Here is a 12732-nt window from a genome sequence, read left to right on the forward strand (position 1 = left end):
ACATGCAGGTTTCTGCACCGGGCATATGCATGCTTTGAATAAAGATCAAATACTTGTTGATGTACCAGCAAATGCCAATTGCAAGGAAAAGATGATGATAAAATCCATGTGTTTATTTCACTTTTGCCTAACTTCCTAGTCTCGGGAACAAATGATTTACTTATGGATTACGATCTTGTTTATATTAGGAGTAATATCTGGCATGTTTCTTTGAAACTTCTCTTCCGAAGGTTCTGCTCTGGATGAGGCAGGCACTCTATAAATAACACGAATGTTGACAACCAGGCCTTCATACTCTACTTGAACTTTTTCAATATGTTTTCAAGCCACCGGCTAATGCCATTTAATTTTTAAAGCAATCTTTTCATGTAGGAAGTATAGATTGTATTATCTTCATTTTGCATATAAAGCAAGTAAGATACTGGACATCGTATGATGAATCGAAGTACATTTAGCTACTTAACAATAGGCCTTGCTAGAACAAAGTTAGTCAAAACCTTCACCCAGATCTTCCCTTTTTAGTACACGGTCCTTTTCACACCGTAGTTAGGAAACAGGGCACCGTACTGATATCTCATGGCCTTCTTTGTGTTTCCAAGAGTATCAAATTCTTGAAAGAACAACCTTAGAAAAGCAACATATGATAAATATAAGCCTCTGACCTCAATGAGAAATACCTATCAAGCAGTTATGACCCATGTCTCAACACTCAGGGTCTACCAGTTTTAAGAGCAAACAAAGTCAGCTCAGACTTCCCAAAAGCTTTCCAAAACTAGCAGGCCTGCCAACATGTCGACCAGCCTTCTCTCCGCAAATTCCTACTTGACCTACCACTACTCACCCAATTTTCTGCTCTTCTCATCCTGTCCCTCTCCGTATCCATAAACTGACAGAGAAAACCCTGACCCCAAGCCAAATGCAGCTTTGACGCAGATTCTCAAGAAGGAAAGAAAGAGGGAGAGACTAACACATTTCCTTTTGGCCCGCTGCCTGATTCTCATTAAGCCCACCATGGTCATGTGATCCAGACGAAGGAATACGGTAAAAGATCAGTTTTCATTTTACAACTATGGAGAAGAAACAGCATTACATTCTGTAACCCAGATGTAGTTACGAAGCTTACCGCTTAAATGTAAAACTGAAGGTCGGTTTTTCACATCTTTATTAGTCATATGAAGAAAAATGATTAAGCCTGCCTCCTATTAGGCTTGCTTTGATTTCTTTTTAGGCCCTGGGAACGTGAACTAGTGTTTGTTTTCATGACTGCCAATGTTTAAACCTTCTGAGCAATGTTGGAGTCAACAACTGAACGCATTAAACAGCTAATGTATAACACACACTGCGTTCTCAAAGACCCAACAGCAACTCCTAAAACAGTTTAAGCCAAAGCTTTTGTCCTGAAACTATTGTAAACCTGTGATCAAAATCTTGTTTAAATTTTGTTTAAAGCTTTCTGCGGGAGGACGCCTTTTTAGAATATGGGTTCTGGAAATGTTTATATCAGAGGTACTTATTAAAGCCTGAACCCCAGCCATTGCGAGAAATTCAGTAAAGCTAATCACTTCATCTCAGTTTTGGAGTCAATATTCCTCTATGTACTAACTAGAGTGCTAAATGGAAAGTAAGTCTCCTGATTAAAGAAAATAGGAGCAGGACATGAGTATGGGGGATTCTCAAATTTTTCATAGAAGGACACTTAGCTTTTTCTCTCCCACCCCTCTCTTCTCTTCCTCGCTCTCTTCCAATTTCTGCCATGAGGTTCAAATACTGGTGCCCGGAAAGGATTCTGTTCATGAGAAAGGTGGTCAGAACATTGATTCTTTGGGGAAAAAAAAAAAAGGCGGATTGTTGAGAATTGATTGAAATTGCCTGAAAGCTGCATGGGGGCTGCCTTATCCTAATTTCCTACTTCTGTATATTTTTGGGAAATTCTGTAATAAAATTTTTTTAATGTTTCCTTGGGCAAAAAGCTGAAATCAATTTACCAAAGCAGCTAATACTAGTAATAACAGCTGCACAGCAGAATTAATGGTATGTTTTCTACTTCCACTTGAAAAAAAAAAAAAAACAGTAAATTTTGATGTGCCTTGATCTGTACTGTCAAAAGACACAAAAAATTTTAATGTCAAAATGACTGGAAGATTTAGTAATCATATGCTATTCGGAGGATAATTTGACTCCAAAAGTCTGAGCTAAAACTATTTTGTGTCGATAACAAAGACTCTGTGTTTATTTATTTATTTTTGAAGGTTACCTTTTTAATTCTGTTGGTAACTTCAATGTATTCCACTTATCTATTGCTGCATAAGAAGCTACCCTGAAATTTAGTGACTTACAATAACGACTATTTCATTTGCTCATGAATCCATAGATCAGGAATTTGGACAGCAAGAGCATCTTTGCTTCATGGTATCTGGGGTCTTAGCTGGGATGATCTAAATGGCTGGGCATGAGCTGGGCAGTTCAACTGGGCTTCAGGTCTGGGGCTCACCTCTTACTATTGGTGGGGCTTCTCAGTGTCCCTCCTTGTGGACTTACCACATACCTAACTGGACATATTCACAGCTTTGCATTTCTTACATGGCAGTGGGCTTCCCTAGAGAAAAGGAGAATGATGTCAAGCTTCATAAAGGCTAGGCTCAGAGCTGGCATGAGTGATTTTTGCTGTATTCTATTGATCAAAGCCAATCAGAGGGGCCAAGGGGCCAGCCTAGATTTAAGGAGAGGGGTGTTTCCTCTTAGTGGATGAATCAGCTTGCCCAAATAGGGAGGCAAGCGACTGTGGGTGGTGATCTTTGAAGACTCTCTATCACATATTGTTCACTTTACCTGGCTTTAAGAGCTTTATATTTGGGGTGTGTCTTGGATTTTGAATCTTGAGTACATTGGAACACGCCATCATCTAGTAGCAACGGATTCTTATTTTTAGAAGGTACCTAAAGGGGGGGGGAAACCTTTTGGACAGAGAAATGGTAAACATCTTTATACTATAAAATAATATCCTTTCTCGCAAATTAAATAGAAATTACCAGTGTAGTAAAGATACAGAGTTCAACTTATGCTACAATGCAAACACAGGGAAAAATGTAATTTTAAAATTCAGTCGCTAATCAGGCTTGATCTCCAAATACCTACCCACTGGTGAGTTGGGGGGGAAATGTATTCAGTATGCAATCTGGCTTAGAGCAATGATCTATACCATAAGCAGTCACCTAGGCAATGTTCAGGCTCTCCGTGCTTCTCTGTTTATATTCCAAAGAACGTCCTAGTGTATGGGAGAGAGGGTGTCTCATGTGTTCCCCCAGCGTTGAGGGAAAGGGACCTCTGGGCTTATTCTGGTCCTGGATATTTGCCTGCTGGAGGGATCTCCCTCCTCTTCCTGGTCATCATGGCTCCTTTTGGTCTCTGGTATTGTCTGGGACTGATGTGCTGTGATCCATTCTTCTGCCTTGGGAAATGCTGTGGTTGGAGCTCCCTGAACAACCTGGCCTCCCCTCACTCCTGCTGGCTACAGACACAAACTCTGCCAAATCCTCCATCTGGACCAGTGAACCTCACCCAGGCCAGCCTCTCCTACGGGATCAACACTCCCTGCACAGTGGACACCGTGGCATTCCCTTGGCTGGCATCTGGGAACTTGGATCTGGGGACCGATCCTACCACAGTAACTGCTAAGAATGAATTGGTATCTCTAAAGCTTTTTTGCAAACAGTGTGGTTTATACTGAACACCTGCTTTCCTCTGGGAGTCTGGAGTTTTGGTACATGCCAGGAAGAGAATGCCTTCAAACCTCGGGCACTGAGTCTCTAATGAGCTTCCCGGAAGACAACATTTTACCCGTGTTGTCACAGTGATTGCTGGGGTGAATCAAGCCCATCCTGAGCGACTCCACAGGGGAGGCCTCTTGGAAGATTGCATCTGCTTTCCTCCAGACTTCGCTCCAGGCTCCTTTACCTTTTGCTGTTATTGTTTTGTATCTGTTCATTGTAATAAATCACAACCATGTGTCGGACTATATGCGGAGTCCTATGAGTCCTCCTAGGGCATCATCACACCTGGGGGTGGTCTTGGGGACCCTGAAACATCTTCTGCCACCATGATTTACTCTGATATGGTGGCACCTCAGAGTGCATGGGCTTTCTGGCTTTCCCCAGACCCCAACCGAGTTGGAAAGTAGTCTGGAAAAGGTGAAGATCGGGACCCACTTACCTTCACTTCTCTCTCCTTTCTCCCTTTCTCTCTCCTTCATTCCTATCATTCCCCCAGTCTGGAAAGGGGGACACATCACTTACATATCCACTAGAACAAAAGTTCATTACCTTAGGCAGATCAGGGTGTCATGGGCTAAAGCAGGGTCTTCTCTACTCTGGACTGGAAAATCCCCGTTTCAGCTCAATAGCCTGGCTGACAGGTGTTGGTCCCACTGCATGGTCTCAGTTTGCCTGTGGAAGACCATCCGTCTCCCCCCCACAGTCCCCCTGCAGCTGGACGCATTGGGTAGGACAGGATTAAGAGCTTGCACTTGCAAAGGTAGAGGACTAAGGCACAATAATCCATGTTCCGAATGCTATCCACATTTTATTAGCTGAAACTTTGTGGCATCTAATTCACTCCAGTGTGAACAAAAAACTAAAAGTCTGTTCTTGTGTGGGTGTGTGTGTGTGTGGTGTATACACATGCCTACCCACACACATATCCCCCCCAGGCCAATAATATCATATAAATTTCTTCACTTTTCATAATTTTACTTCCTAATTCTCATCTTTTGTTTTTCAATTCAGAAAAAGAAATAAATCCACCTAATTGGAAGCAAACGCATGGGCCAATTTTCCTTTGTAAAGCAGTTTTAAATAAAATAATGGATTTAAAACATCACTACAAGGGAATGTTTAATGTTGTACATAATCCAATAAAAATGTTTTTAATATGTTGTCCCAAAAGTCAATTTTCTAGATGATGCTAGAAATAGAAACCAGCTGCGGGGCACCTGGGTGGCTCAGTCGGTTAAGCATCTGACTTTGGCTTAGGTCATGATCCTGGGGTCCTGGGATCCAGGGGGCTCTTCGCTCACAGCAGGGGGTCTGCTAGGCCCTCGGCCCCTCCCCCAGCTTGCGTCTTCTCTCTCTCTCTCTCAAATAAATAAATAAAATCTTAAAAAAAAAAAAAAAGGAAAGACATAACAACCAGCTGATTCATCAGTGTCACCTGGCCCAGAGGGTCTGAATGGTGTGGATGTTACGAGCACTAAGAAAAGGGCAAAAAGTGAACTGATGAACGTTGGGCACATGGCCCTGAGGGCTGGCAGCCCCATCCTGGGAGAGCACGCAGCCCTATAATACCTTCTTTTTCTCCCCGGCTTTACTGAGAAATGATTGACATGTATAACATTGCATAAGTTTAAGGCGTACAATGGGTTGATTTGATGCACTTACATATACTGCAAAATGATCACCACCACAGCGTTAGTCCACACCTGCATCGCGTCCCTTAATTACCATTTCTTTTTTGTGGTGAGAACGTTTCAGATCGACGCTGAGCAACATAATCCATTCTTCTAACTCTTTTTCTCCTTACTTCTTCCCTTCTGAAACAACCTTCTCCCCTACTTACGGACCAAAATAAATAAGTAAGTACATAGCATTCAGGCAAGCAGGCATTACCTGATTTCCCACTAGAATGATCCGGCCCTGGGCGTCACTAGCACGTGATTTAAAGAGTAGCTTGGCCCGGGCCTTTCGGAGGAAGGGAGCTCTTCCCAGGCAGCTCGGTCCGATTTTATTATCAGACTGCTTTTGTTTGGCATTACGGGGACCCCAAATAAATGAACTGGTTCAGAAACACTCGATGAAAATAATGGTGAAAGGCCCTGTTTACCGCTGGCCACCGTGCTGGAGAGCTGAGCCCGGTGCCCCCCCCTTATATCCCCCTCCCCCTCCGCCAGGTCCCCTCCTCTGCAACAGCGGCTCCTCCGCCGCCAGTGCATATTTAACATGAAAGTCTTCGAGTACCGCTGCAAAGCATCCAGCAAACACACCACCTCCAAACTTAGTCTTACATATGTAGCCAGAGACACGGATAAATATAGAGACCTAGAAATACATACAGAACTCCCGAGAAACGTGCTCTGGGCCAGAAACATATTGTGAATATGCAAATATCTCAGTGTCTGGGACTGAAGCTTTGCCCTTTAGCACCTGCCTCACCCAGCTTTCCGTCTTTTTCTCTCCCCATCATGCCTCCCCACCACCAGTGTCTTCCCATCTGTTTATTTAATTTCCAAACTTCCAGTTAAAAAAATATGGTATCACCTCTTAAAACTAAGAAAAATATGGTGCCGCAAATCACACTGCCAGGTGCAGCATATGATGCCGCTTCTGGGAGCGGGGGAACAAAATGTCTAAAGGAGGCTGCATTCAAATTTTCTTACAAAGGTTACCGGAAATGGATTTTATCCATTTTGTCTGAACTCTGTTCGTTCCTGGTTAGGTTTCAGGTCTGCTTTGTACTTTAAAGAAATTGTATAATCCAGGCCTTGTCATCAGCTCTCTTAATTTATTTCCCTGAAATGACAGGCCTGGCAGAGGCAGGCCTGCCTCTCAAATGTCTGGATTACAGTGTAGCTATGGAAACAGGAGTTAAAGTGCCTTGAATGTCAAGTTACGATGGTACTTCGCACATCGCATCCTGTATGGACGGCAGGCTACTTTACAAGCTGACCAGCGTGACTGTGTCCTCTCCCTGATTCCAGGAGGTGGTCACAGAGGAGGACATTGGCCCAGATGAGTCTTGAGGTCTTCTCCAGGGTAGAGCACGAAGATGGCGGATTTGTTGCGACCCTCTAAAGATCTGGTGCAAGTTCTCTAGTCTACCAAACACTAAGCTGAACTAAAAATAAAATAAAATAAAATAAAATAAAATAAAATAAAATAAAATAAAATAGTAAAAATAAAATAAAATGTAAGAGAGAGCAAGAGAAATCTGAACACATTTTCCCCCCACGGACTAATATTTCCTTCTCTTGTCTAAAAAGGGGAAAAAAATGAGAAGAATGTACTAAGAAAGGATCCTGCTCTAATTCATACCTTCTCTGTAGAACTTTCTTGAACATTTCTATTTTCAGCGTGAAAGATCTAGTGAACGTCAGCGTCATTAGAGAGAAGTAGCTCTTTTCAATAACTCGCTAAAAACGTTGCCCACCGTTAATGTGACATACTCAGGAAGAACAGGGAGCAAAGAAATGGATAGTTCTGGAGTAACCACCCAGCGCTGGCCCAGCTATCAGACATGAGTTATTGTATTTCATTTCATCTTTACAAACAGCACTGCAGGGGAGATATAATCCCTGTTTTATGGGAAAGGAAACTGAGACTCAGAGAGGTTAAGTAATATGCTCAAGGCCTCAAGGTTATGAGTGCAACAGCCAGAATTCAATCTGAGGTTTGTCTACAAAGCCCACGTTCTTTCCACTGAATCAACCTAGACAGCAAGTTTGGGGCATGTAAGGCCAAACTGGCATACCCTCTCCTTGGCATGTTTCCCCTTCAGTTTAGCTGGTTTAAAAAGACAAGGCATCGTATCTCTGGTTGGGTCACAATAATTAGGTGTGGTCCCCTGACACCGGACTCATGTTGGCCTGGCTCCAATTTCTTTCTTAGCACTACTCAGTTGAAATTGTATCCAACCCTTGATGAGTTATTAAAGCAAAGTCTAATTTAAATGGATGCAGAGAAACTCTACACTTAAAAAAAAAAACAGTGCATAAAATCTAATGGATCCCATTTGCTCCCTTTATAAATACTTATTATAATTTTTGATGTATCACTGGCCTCATGAGGGGCAAAAAATGGAGATGGAGCAGGAATATTCCTAAACTCACCTCTATGGAAATTTAAATTTTTTTAAAATTTTATGCTTCTGAAGAGGGTGTGGGGGTTTATATTTGATTTAATGGGATTATTTTTCTTTTTTTTTTTTTATTTTATTTTATTTTATTTTTTTATTTTTCTATGTCAAATCTACGCAAAGCTCAGTGACTACAGGTTAAGTGTCTATACTTGTGATCTCATGAGTGATGAGAAAAGAGCCTCAAAACAACAGAACCCAATAGAATAGGAAAAGACATTGTGACTTGGTTCCTGAAGCTAGCAGCAATTGGAGAAGTTAAGGGCGAATTCTGCTTTACTGCCATTCTTATAGTTTTCTTTTTAACATCTGTACTAATGGACAAATGTAAAGTAACATTACTACTGATGCATTTTGTCTTCAAGATACAATACTTAAACTACATCTTTCGATCCTGAAGGATCATTGCCACAATCTGGGCAATGTGAATCCAATTCAAAGACACAGCTACACCTCTTTGGTAAACCCCATCTTCTCTCTCCCTGGAATAAGGGTGGCTCTGGAGGTCAGCCTGCAAGTCCAAAAGAGTGATGTTGATGGCAGGAAGAGAATATGCATCTCAGTTCTCTGCAAAGGGAGCTTCCTTCGGCATAGAGCTGGTTTATATTGATTGATTGGGAGGTGGGAGCCATTGAAGGAGAGATTGAAACTCATGAATTGTAATGACATGGTTGGTGCAGAAGGATTGCTGAGTGTCCCTGCAAGTTCATTCAGGGTGTGTCTTAGAGAATAGAATCTTGGTGGAACAGAGAAGAGAGTGTGTGCTGTTCCCAGAGTGCCTGAGACAATCCAAACCGCCTTCTGAGACATAGAAGGAGGGAGTTAATATTCCGTATGTGAATTATCCTTTTGAACATTTACATGCCATGAAAGGTTGGACTTCTTACTACCATTATCCGAGATCTCAGAGTATGTAAGTGGTGATGCCAAGATTTGAATGCAGAGATCTCTGAGTGTTTCCATGACTCCTGCTTGGTATGAGACTGCAGGGATAGTCTGTTCTGGTTTGCTCGAGTTGTGGTCATTCCAAGCCCTTCCTTGCACAAATGAGCCCAGATTCTAAGCCCGCAGCACTCAGAATTAGCAGACCTCTACGGTCAGTGACTCCTCTTCTGTATCCTCATTGTTTTCTACCACTCACCAACCAGAACTGTGTGCCATCTTGATAAATTGGATTTCTTGTCCAATTTGTGTCTGTTTTGGAATAACCCTTTTACACTTATTTAGGGAACAGTAAGAAACAACATTTTTTATTTTAAGCTTCAGGATTTATTTGTAGGCATCTGTTCACTCAACATTAATTGAACACTTATTATGTGCTCAATATGTTCAATGCTACAGAATGCAAAAGTTTTCAATGAGTTCACAAGTGTCCAGGTGGAAAGACAAGCAAGGATGTGGGCAGTATAATGATAGAAGTATGCACAGAATGTTTTGAGAATAGGAAAAAGGGGCAGATAGTTCAACATGTAAAGATGAAGAAAGGTGGTTGAAGGTATCAGAGGTTTCTTAGAGGAGGTTACATGTGATTCAAAATTAGGCATTTTCCACCGAGGCTGATTATTGCATGAACCATGTTCCTGATTCAGTGCTTAAGGCATCTGGGCGTTTCACAAAATTTGTGCCAGGTTACACTGTACCATCATCTTAGGAAAAAAAAAGTATTCTGAGATTGTATCTTTTTTTCACCAGTGTCAAATTTCTGAGAAAAATTCAGATTTATTTCGAACTTCTACACACGCCCCTGTGTGGGCCCCACCTCTCCCTGAGTGAAGCAGCAGTCTGCTTCGCTTGCTCCAACTCACATGGTGCCCCAGGAGGATGAGTTTCTACTTCCTTCCGATTTTCCTCCAGAAACAATCAAGTATGTTTAAATTAAGTAAGGCCCCATGAAGCCACAACTGACCACAGTCAGCCAGGGAAATGACAGGTGAACTTCATACCTAGGAGCTTTCGTGAACGCAGAGACAAATCTTATACATAACTCCATGTCTTTCCTCCAGGCCTAACCCAACCCAGTGGCACAAGGCCTTCCAAAACCCCTCCCCAGACCATCCTCCAGTGTGGAGTCACCTCGGCCCCAGTGGGCTCCACATGCAATTAACATTTGCTCAGATGGCATGGTTGTGTCCCATCGTAATGGCTTTTTCACAAAAGATGGCCCTAAGGTCCAGGCAACTGGAAGAGGTACAGTTTGGCACATAGGGACTCTGCTCACTTTAATTAAATTCCCAAGTGAGTTCTTGGCTCACCTCACTTCTGTGCTAACAAGGATGCATAAAAGGGTCTTCCTTCCGTGTTTTGTCCGTTTCCCCAAAGGTCATGGTGACCGCCACATGCTCCCTTGGAGGGACGGATTTCACACATTCCATTGTGTTACATTACCCTGAAACATTTCCCCTCCTTCCATGCAGCAGATGCCCCGCCCCATCAGTACAAGCCACTCAACATATGTAAGTGTCCACATATCAGCAAGTGGTGAATGCAGGCCATATATATAATGTGTATATATATATATATATGCATAACGCTAGATCATGGCAAACCTATTTACAATTATAATCCCCTTGCCATTTGGTATCTGAAAATCAGTTGGTATCTAGAATACATTTTCATTCAATCCACTGATACCTATAATTGATGTATGTGCAAAAAATGTATCTTTTTCATATTTCTTATGAAAATAAATACCTTGTGATCCTCCAGATAGCATTTAAATGCTTATGCCCACCCCCCATCCTTGTTATTTTTAAAGATATTGTGCTCTAGAATGATTTTAACTGACTAAGGATGTGAGCGCTAAGATAAAGATGATTTTAAACCCAGCCAGGACATAGAAGTATTACATTTCGGTCCCTGGATTCTTTTTCATATTTTGAATCGACTACACTTGATTTACTGGTCTGACTTACAGAGTACTTCCTATTTATCCCCTACCCTCCAATCCCCCTAAGGAGCTACTGTGCAAACTGGTGTCCTTTAAACAGAGAAACACTTTGCTGTCCTGGTCACATGGAAGCCTGCTCTGCACACTTCGGATGGCTGAAGTTTTCTCTGAAATGAAATATAGGAGCCATAACTCCGTTTCTCTGGCAGTGAACCAGAGAGGCCATTTATCAGGATGTGGCAGACATTTATCTCCTCAATACTCCAAGGCAGATGGAAATAGCATCTAGCCTCCTGTCAGAATAAATAACCCAATATTGCCCACCACCCATGAAAAGACCCAAACAGATCAGCGGCCATAGGTCAGCTAGAGGCGAACCCAGCCAGTCAGCCATAAACTTTCGCTCTTGGCAGGCTCCTTCCACACTGGGCTGGCATTCTAGAACCAAGGCCTTCTGGCTTCCGGGCCTATGTTTTGACCCTCTTAGTAAGAAGTCCAGAGCTAACGTGTTCTTTACTACTGTAAAGTTCCAATCTTGCCCTCTTTTGACTTTATTAGAAAAAGGACCTTTTCCATTTTCCAACCTAAACACAAACATTTAAAAATTGCCTCCTCCAAAGAATAGTTTGGGATAAACTTTTTCTCTCTTTAAAAGCAATTCGGTCACATACACTTAAAATGTTTAAAATAGTAAAACTTTATGTTATGTGTACCTCACCACAACTTGAAACCATTTTTCAAATTAAAAAAAAAATCCGTTGGAAACTCAGGAATAGGTAAAATTAATGAAAATTCCAGCTTTTAAAATATTGTCCTTTCTTGATTGTATCATATTTATAATACATCTAAGTTCTCAAAAGACAGACACAGTGTTACCATTTTCCCCCTGTAATGCCAGCCTTATGTTAGAATTGTGCATTAAATTTCTGAGACATTCAAAGCTACATAGTGATACTTTAATTTATGGAATTTTTAAGCATAGCCAATTCCAGACGTAGAAAAGGCTGAACGAGGTCTAAAGAGACTAACGTAAGATTTCTGGCCAGTCCTTCCTCCCTCCATTCCCAAAGAGGATTTTGATTTAAATTTGACATCTTTTTACCTTTTTTTAAAAAAAATACTCCTTGACCTCTTGTGTCTTAGGCAAGAAAATCTCTCATCGTAAATTTGAAAAGTCAAAAAAAGCGAAGGTATTTTTTTAAAATAAAAATAAGGCTTTGTCTCCCCAAAATTTCCCCTCCCTTTTTTTAAAGTAACTCCATCAATGTTTCTGAGAGATTGTCAACTCTTTTAAGAAGAGAGGTGATGATATACAGCCTCTCTAACTCCACCATAGGTGCTCAGAAAGGTATTCTGGAATGATTCGAATTGGTAGGACAATTGAACATGCTTTAAAAAAATATTTGGGAGATAACAAAAAACATCAGCATTGTCATAGACAAATCGGCATTCATCAAACAGCCAAACGTTGTCCCTGAAAAATGAATCATCCAGAAAGATGGCAGAGGGCTTTGCGTGGTCTAGGCTCAGATGCTTGGCCAGTGGGAGAGAACTTTTGACATTAGGGTCAAGCCACAGTTGAGTATCTCAATCTACAGCTATGTTTGTTAATTTTCCAAGCAGGTCACACTCTCACACTCCCGCATCCTGTACAAGTTGTCCCATAGCCACATAGAATATTCTTCTCAACATTGCCACCTGGCAAGCACCGACACACAATTTAATACACTCAGTGGTCGGTGAGACTTTCCGTGACATGGCTTGGTGAGACTCAGAGGTTCCTTTCTTCCTCTTCCCATGGCTACTGTGCATTTCCCAACTAGAGCGCTTCCCCTCCTGTTACAACAGTTTGAGTACATGGTTTTGCACTGCTCCCTCTAGATTATGTCAGTTATGTAGCACCTATAAAGTAGAGAGTCTGTTCCTTGTTTATCTTTATATAT

This window comes from Ursus maritimus, unplaced genomic scaffold, assembly GCF_017311325.1.
Source record: "Ursus maritimus isolate PB19 unplaced genomic scaffold, ASM1731132v1 scaffold_34, whole genome shotgun sequence".
In the NCBI taxonomy this organism is placed as follows: Eukaryota; Metazoa; Chordata; class Mammalia; order Carnivora; family Ursidae; genus Ursus; species Ursus maritimus.